This window comes from Camellia sinensis, chromosome 3 (genome assembly GCF_055761805.1).
Source record: "Camellia sinensis isolate YWXY chromosome 3, ASM5576180v1, whole genome shotgun sequence".
In the NCBI taxonomy this organism is placed as follows: Eukaryota; Viridiplantae; Streptophyta; class Magnoliopsida; order Ericales; family Theaceae; genus Camellia; species Camellia sinensis.
In genome coordinates, this window is record NC_138963.1 from 56,589,184 (window position 1) to 56,597,254 (window position 8,071).

Below are 8,071 nucleotides of genomic sequence, written 5' to 3' on the forward strand. Positions count from 1 at the left end.
TTCATTCATTTTTTTTTAATTTTTATGATAAATTATCAATACATCTTAATAGTTGAACTTAATTCATATCAAATCTTATTGAAAATAAATCCTGATAAAATCTTCGTTAAAAATAATTTTTATGATGATTTTTTACATATGTCGTTAAAAATTGATAATTAGTGACTTCTTTTGTCATGACTTTTATAAATTGTTGTTAAGATTTACAATTAGTGACATTTTTCTATGATGAAAATTTTAAATTGTCATTAAAAGTTGAAAATTAGTGATATTTTTTGTAATAATTTTTTTAAACTACCGTTAAAACTTAACAATTAGTAATATTTTTTCCTAAAAGAATATTGTTATTTTTTAAATTGTTATTATTTTCTCTCTTTTGTGCTTTGTTCTTGGTTTTCTTGTCGTATATTGTTTGAGATGGTTAAGATGTGAAATAAATTTCTCTTGTTTTGTTCAGTACATGCATGGGCTTGGTGCTTGAGAAGTTCATTATTTTCATTGGCTCTGACCTGTTCTTCAGGATATTGGGTTATTTCTTCTTCCAGTTTGTATATTTTGTTTTGTTGTTATTTTTCTTTCTTTACCTATAAACTGAAGTGTCTATAATAGGTCACCTTTTCTTATATCCGGATTAGTGTGAGTCGGGCAAGACAAAGCTTGCATCAGTGAGACCATATTCACCTTCATCTTTATGCCGTTCTTTATTCTTTTGTGACCCATAAATTAATTGAGATTGAAATATTATTAGAAATTGTATTTTGAAGAATATGAAATAGTAGTTGCAAGAATTTTTAGGACTAACTCAAGAATGCATCAGAAATTAAAAATATTATTTCTTCATTACATTTATGAGTTTACCTTAATTTTGTAAGCATACACCATCAAGTCGAATAACTGATTGATAGGATCTTAATTTTGTGAGCATTCTACTCATTATACTTGATAGAGCTAAATCTCAAAATAATTTTCCTATCAAGTATGGCATCGACAGGTTGGATGGGGGTTTAGTTTTTTTCTTCTCTTTGGGAAAATAAATAAATGTTCATATGAGATTCAAATTCCTCTATGCTTTTTCATTTTTTGTGTTTAATTATTTGTTTGTTAGTGGTAGACTAAGCCTTCGTTTGGAAAGAGCTAAAATAGTCTGACTTTTTTACTATTTTAACCTAACTTTTTTAACCTCATTTGGTTTTTGTTTTTGGATTTTTTGACTTTTGTGAGAGAAAAAGTGTAATGATTATAGTTTGGATGTGACATATTGTCTTATTGATTTATGTAGCTAATTTTATCTTTTGTGTTTTTTTTAGCCAAAAAGCTAAAACCAAACATAAGTTTTCTCATGTTCCACATAATATTTAAAAGTCAGACACAAATAGAATTACTTTAAGAGAGACATAGAGACTCAAAGGTGTAATATTTAGAATGACATCAAGTTTTTGAAATTTCTGATATGTCATAATCTTAAACAAAGTTAAGAACAATTTTACAAATATTCAAATGCTTTCAAAAGACACAATGGACTCATCTCATCTAAAGAGGGAATAGGAGAACTGGAAAGATTCACAAAAGTTGTTAGAACCCAACTGAACTTATGATATTATAACTTACTTCGGAACATGAGAGAGCAACAAAATTCCGACTTTAGTACGGAAGGTTCTTACATTTTCAGCCTTTCGCAGGTATCACTTTTGTCACATGGTAATGTAAAAACCAGTTTGGTGTTTTCCTACACGAATAAAACAAGTGATTTTGTCTATAATTTCTGAATACATTGAAATTTAATAAGGAATCACAAATTTTGGTACTTTCTCCATCAAAATAATCAAATATTGAATTATGGAAACCCATTAATTTTTTGCTTTGCCAAACTTGGTTGGGCTTAGTCAGCTATATTTTCAAGCAGGTGGTATGCATAATTTGTCTACGCACTAACAAAAGTCAATGTGATGCATAAGCATAGAAATCAAGTATTGACATCTCCATAGAAGACATAGAAACTGCAAACAAAAAAATTACATACCAGATTGTTTGGATTCGCAGCTGATCTGTGAAAGAAAAAAAGCTGATCTGTGAAAGAAAAAAAGCATACAGAGTTCAACCCAAATGCAAACTGCAGAATAAAGGAAGATACAACACTCAAACAAACTGTAAGAAATTGAACAAATCCAAGGGCAAACTCACATACCAGATTGTCTGGTTTCCTAGACATGGTGAAATCCAAACAGCAAAGAGTATATATATAGATCATTTTCTACACTGATTCAATGTTTTTGTCTTGCAGCACATGGGGAACTCTTTCAGAGGCAAATAAGCCAGTAAACAAATAGCACCTCTTCAGGCTCGCTGGAGAAGCACCGCACAGAGGTCTTGGACAAATTGTTTTGTTTTGTCCTGATTACATAGTTTATTGATTTGAAATATGGCTTCATCTATCCCTTGGAGTTCATTGTTTATTTTCTGTTACTTCTTATGACAGCTATTACAAGAACACTATGATGAAGTCTGGTTCTTGCGATTTTCAACAGGAAATACTATCCAATGATTGGTTGTTTCCAATAAATTTCTTACTTGAACATAGAATCAAACACCTGGTGAGCAGGAATTATAAAAAATGTCAAAAAAGAAGAACTTCATCCCAAAACACAAACCCATGAACAGTGATAAATTTCTCACTGGAACATAGAATCAAACATTTGGTGGGCAGGGATTATAACTAATGTCAAAAAAGAAGAAGTTCATCCCCAAACACAAACTCATGAACAGTTAAATTCAACAAGAAGAAATTAAAGTCAATATAGGCATTAACCAACCTCATAAACAGATATCTAAAAAAAAAAAAATGTTCAATGAAGCAAACACTGGAAAACAGAAATTGAAGAATTGTCATACCTCTTCTGTTTCGTTGACAAAACGCAGATTAATTTGCACAAACGCAATGAAACACTCTACACCTCTTAAGATTTTTGCAGAACTTGTGTAACAAGCTTGGCTGAATAGCTACAATTTTACTTTGAAAATTTAAACTATTTTGGTGGCTTGCAAGGAAGTAACAGAACACACAATATTGATCAATATTGTAACATTCGAAGAAAAGGTTTAGACTACAGAATGTGATCACACAAAATCAACCTTACACGTTTTCTTCAAAAATCTATGTGATTGTGCTTTTATTTTGATTAGAGAACAAGAATAACAAAACACACACAATTGTGGATCAATCCCACTACTTTGGAAGAAAGATTATGAGTAATTTCACAATGAAAATCACACAATTGAAAATTTATATAAATTACTTGGGAGCTCCCTTCCCAGCTATCACACCGGCCTTATTAAGGATTTTGAGTTTCATCTGTAAGTCTCTCTATCAAGCAAATCCCCTTTGGGCCATTTTCTAGTTTCGGTTTGGATGAAATTTTTTAATTAAACTTTGAGTTTTTAACCCATCTAAATATATATATATATATATATATATTGCACCTATTTGGATGACTCTTTTTAGCTTATGTCTTTCAAATTGTGCTGTAAACCAGCTGATGAGTAATATCGAGTTGAGTATTGAATTGTTTAAGTTTAGTTAAAACTTTACCAGATTCAAAATATATCCAAGCCTGACTTGTCCATCTTGAATTAGTTTTTAACAAATTAAATATAAATTGAATATAAGTTGAGTTCAATTAATTAAATTAATTTAACACCGTTATTTTTAATTAGTAATTAAGTTAATTTAACACCACTATTTTTAATTGAATAGGGCTTGTAGACTAGACAGTTTAGTCGGGCTCAGCACAGCCTTACTTTGATGATCTAGTCGGTTCATTTCATAAGTTTCTATGTGTAAATTATTTATGAAAAAAAATCATATTGATCCAATAATTGTAATTATATTATTTTGTTGCATTTTGAAAAATGGATGATCTCTTTTAAAAATCATCCTTACAGTTATGTTTTTTATTTTTTTATATTTTTTTTTAAAGAAAAATATTACTTCATTATTGAATTAGAATAATTTTTTCCTCATGTATAATCTACATATAGGGACTTGCAAAATAAAAATTTGATCATTAGATACCAAACTAGACTGTCTAGTCAACACATGATCTATAGGAATATCTATTTTTTCAATTTAATTGGCTACTTTTTTTTTATTTAATTGGTTTATACAATATAAAATGATTATTATATCATAATGTTTATTCTCACATCTGGCTTATAAAAATAAATTTAAAAAAATACGTTATGAATAAAATTATCATTGATCATCATAACAAAATGATCATTCCAAGAAGGATAGAAAATGACTATTCCTAATTAAGTTAAAAGCTAATAAAAAAAAAGGTGCATTAGGAATTGCAAATATGCAATCGATTAATGAATTAAGTTTATTCTGAGAACAAATCATTTATATTTTGATCAGGTTTTCAAAGTACAGACAGATATGGATCTAAACCTATTGCCAAACAGAGGACCTGCCGAGGATATCCCAGGCTCTTCACTGTTGACTGATAGATCAGTTGCCATACTTTTTCAGATGATAGAAGAAGACGATGGCATCCCCATTTAGTGGTTGACTTCTTCTGGTGAGGATTTTTTTGTTGAATCCAAGACTTCTAAACATTGCATCCAGATGAGGTCATGTTCGAACTCATGAGGTCTATTACAGATTTCGTTTTAATAATTTCAATTGTTCATTTTGTAAGGTTCTCTATATATATCATTTGTGAAAAAAATTACACCAATCTAATAATCATAATTTTTTAATTTGATTTCTAAAAAATAACGACAAATATGTTTTTAAAAAATAGTTCATCTATTTTTATATATTTTTTTAAAAAACAGGCGAACATGATAAAATGAAATGACTATTGTTATCTAATTTTTTAATAAATAATATGCACAGGGAGTCTTACAAAATTAATTGTTTAAATTATCAAAACGAGATCGTGGACTAATGATCAAATTCAAATTAAACTCAACCCATATTATATTATTTTTTGCTTATTTGATGGAAATGATCAATGTATATAAGGTCAAAAGATTGACTTTCTTGACTAATGAAAAAAACATAATTAATTTTATAATTTTGATAAAATAATACATTATTTCCATAAATTTCATAATGGTAACAATTCCACCCGCAACAGTTTGACACTAATGTCAGTTTGATAGGTAATGATATAACTATTTCGCCCTTTAAAAATTATTTTTCATAGTTTTTGCAAATAAAAATTTAGAAAATATTTGAGATTATCAAAAAAATTCTCACAATTCGATTCATAATGATATGATATAATAAATGGTTTTTTTTTTTTATTTTTTTATTTTTATCTATCCCTTATCATATCATTATAAGTGAATTTATAAATTAAAAAATGTGAGTCTAGCATTTCTCTAAAAATGCCCATGACTTTGTTGTAACGCCCTCAAAATAATACATAAAACCCATCTCTTTAGACATGCATTGATATAAAAAAACCAATCACCTTTCCATTAATCTGAATAGTTCTTACAAAAGTATTACATGTTAACAACAAAAGCAAATGTCCTACGGGCTTACAGCTTTCCAAGTTAATACTTGGTTACAAAAAGAAGAGTGCTAACTCAATACATATTAAGCCCTTGGCTTGAATTTACATGTAATACATCAAAAGAAAGCAAATAACAAAGCAGTCTGTCTGCCTCTAGCCTCCAAAGCTATGTCCTTGGAGGTGGCATGCTACCTGTACCTGAAAATGATATCCCATATAGGGTTAGCCACAGCCCAGTAGAAATACACTAAACCAACTATGAACAATGACTAAAATGTTAGCAGTTGATAGATGGTCAACACAGATACATCCACTTATATCACATTCCAGTTTCATGACATTTAAGTCCATGTTACATTTCATTTCTCATTTCTTTTTCAACTTTGAATTTGAAAACAAGGCTCAAAACTTAGCCAAATAACTTGATGAGAATAAAACTCATCTTAAAACACTTTCAAAATTCATGGTGGATACACATTTTGATATTGTATCCATAACACATAAACCATTTCCATACTATACGAACGATACACATTTTGGTGCTGTATCAACATAACATAGAAACACTTCTATATTTCACAATTGATAACGATATACATTTTAGTGTTATATCAAATCAATTTAAACACTTCCATCATCAACACTTGATACACATGGTAGTGCTGTATCAATGTCACACACAATCCGGCTTAGAGGTCCATCCCCTATCTTCCCTTAAACCGTGGAGTACATCTCCTATCTCCTCCCACACACACAATGTATATAAACATAGATCATATATACAAACAATCAATACATAAAGTCGATGTATTATTCCAACCGCTATGTTCAATAGCATACACAATCGATTAGTTTTAGTTTGCCTAATCATCATGCATTATCTACAACAATTAAGGCTATCCTCCACCGATAGCCCAAAACAGTTATTTCTAAACAGAAAATAAATGTACCAAATGGATAAATTATTAACATTCAACCTAGGTGAGCGATTAAATGAATCCAACTACACCCTTTAATCCCATAATCTTTCACTTTAAATATTCTTAATTCAATTCCTCATTTCTCAAAATTAATTATACAAATTAATTTATCCAACTAATTAGGGCATTTTCCCATAATTAACATAACAACCCCAAGGTTCCACTTTCATCCATAGTTCATCATTTATATCATTTCTCTATGCCAAGCATGCATATAGGTTTAATTATAAATAAAATCCCAACTTTTGTGAAATTACACAAAGACCCAAACTTTCTCAAAATTACCTAACAACCCCCAACATATCAAAATGCTAAAATTCAAAGACAAAGTTCATAAATAGGAGTAGGCTATCCCTACCTCGAAGTTAGAGCTCAAACGGGGAAGTTGAAGAAAACCAAAATACTCCAAACTCAAAGATCCACGGATCAAAATGAAACCCTCGACGATCAACACACTTTTTACAAAGGCCGGAGGATAGTGAGACACTGTAACTAGATCAAACCCTAGAGAGAAGGGAGTTTCTAGAGAGAGGAGCTCTCAAAATGTCTTTTTAGAAAGTAAGAGAGAGAGAGAATGTAAAAAGTGATTTTAAAATGCCCAGCTGCCAACTGATATACGACATTCCCGCTCGAGCGGAGAACACAACGCTCGAGCGTCAAGAACAAAAAACTAGGTCCACTCGAGCACAAGGAGGCCCGCTCGAGCACCAAGACACAAGAATAAAGTACATCCGCTCGAGCGCAAAAACCAGTCCACTCGAGCGTAGATTTCCCCCTCCCAGAACTTACACCAAGAAGTACTACCCGCTCGAGTGCCAGAGTACCCGCTCGAGCGCGACCGCTCGAGCGTAAAGAAACCCGCTCGAGCGTAGAAATCACACCTGCAGAAGTTTTACAGGGACACGAAATACTAGGAGTGTGCAATCTCCGCTCGAGCGCAATAAGGCCCGCTCGAGTGGAACGACCAAAAACTTGGCAACAAGACTTTAGGCCAAGGTTCAACCCACCTACTCGAAACAAGCCCAACACATCCTAAAACTCAAACAAATGGAATTAAAGGACGACAACAAGATAGATACAACTACCAACTCCACGGAACCGAGTCCGGAATACATCAGAACAGTAGAGGGACAACCGGGATCGCTATAACCTCCCCCCCTTAAAGAATTTCGTCCCCGAAATTAAACACAAGTTTTTCAAAAATAGGTTTTCTTCATTCTCAACAATATTACAACATAATATTAAACAATTCGACTCATTACCAGTCGATCTCATCTCCTTTCAAGAAGCAAAACACATTATACACATTTCAACATGCATTTCCTTTCCATATTATATTCATTTCTCATGATATAAATTCATTTCTACAATAAAATCAACATATGCAATGTTACACTAAACTTCCATTTTGAGGCAAGTTTCAAAATTCCTCCATTAAACCAAAACATTTTCAATGTTTTACAACTTAAGACATACATATAAAGCTCTTAAGTTCACAATAATATTACAAAATCTCAATACATAATTATACATCAACAAACAAGTCCGGATAATTCTCACGGACAT

General features: G+C 31.2%; 1 long non-coding RNA gene across 1 annotated transcript; it reads right to left on the reverse strand.

The window, feature by feature from the left end:
* Positions 1-1,378: 1,378 nt before the first annotated feature.
* LOC114290381 (uncharacterized) lies at positions 1,379-3,553 on the reverse strand. Its single transcript, XR_003638986.2, has 2 exons — positions 2,021-3,553; positions 1,379-1,726 (listed from the first exon to the last, which is right to left on the reverse strand). It is a non-coding gene; the product is annotated as an uncharacterized LOC114290381 (long non-coding RNA).
* Between the last annotated feature and the right edge of the window lie 4,518 nt (positions 3,554-8,071).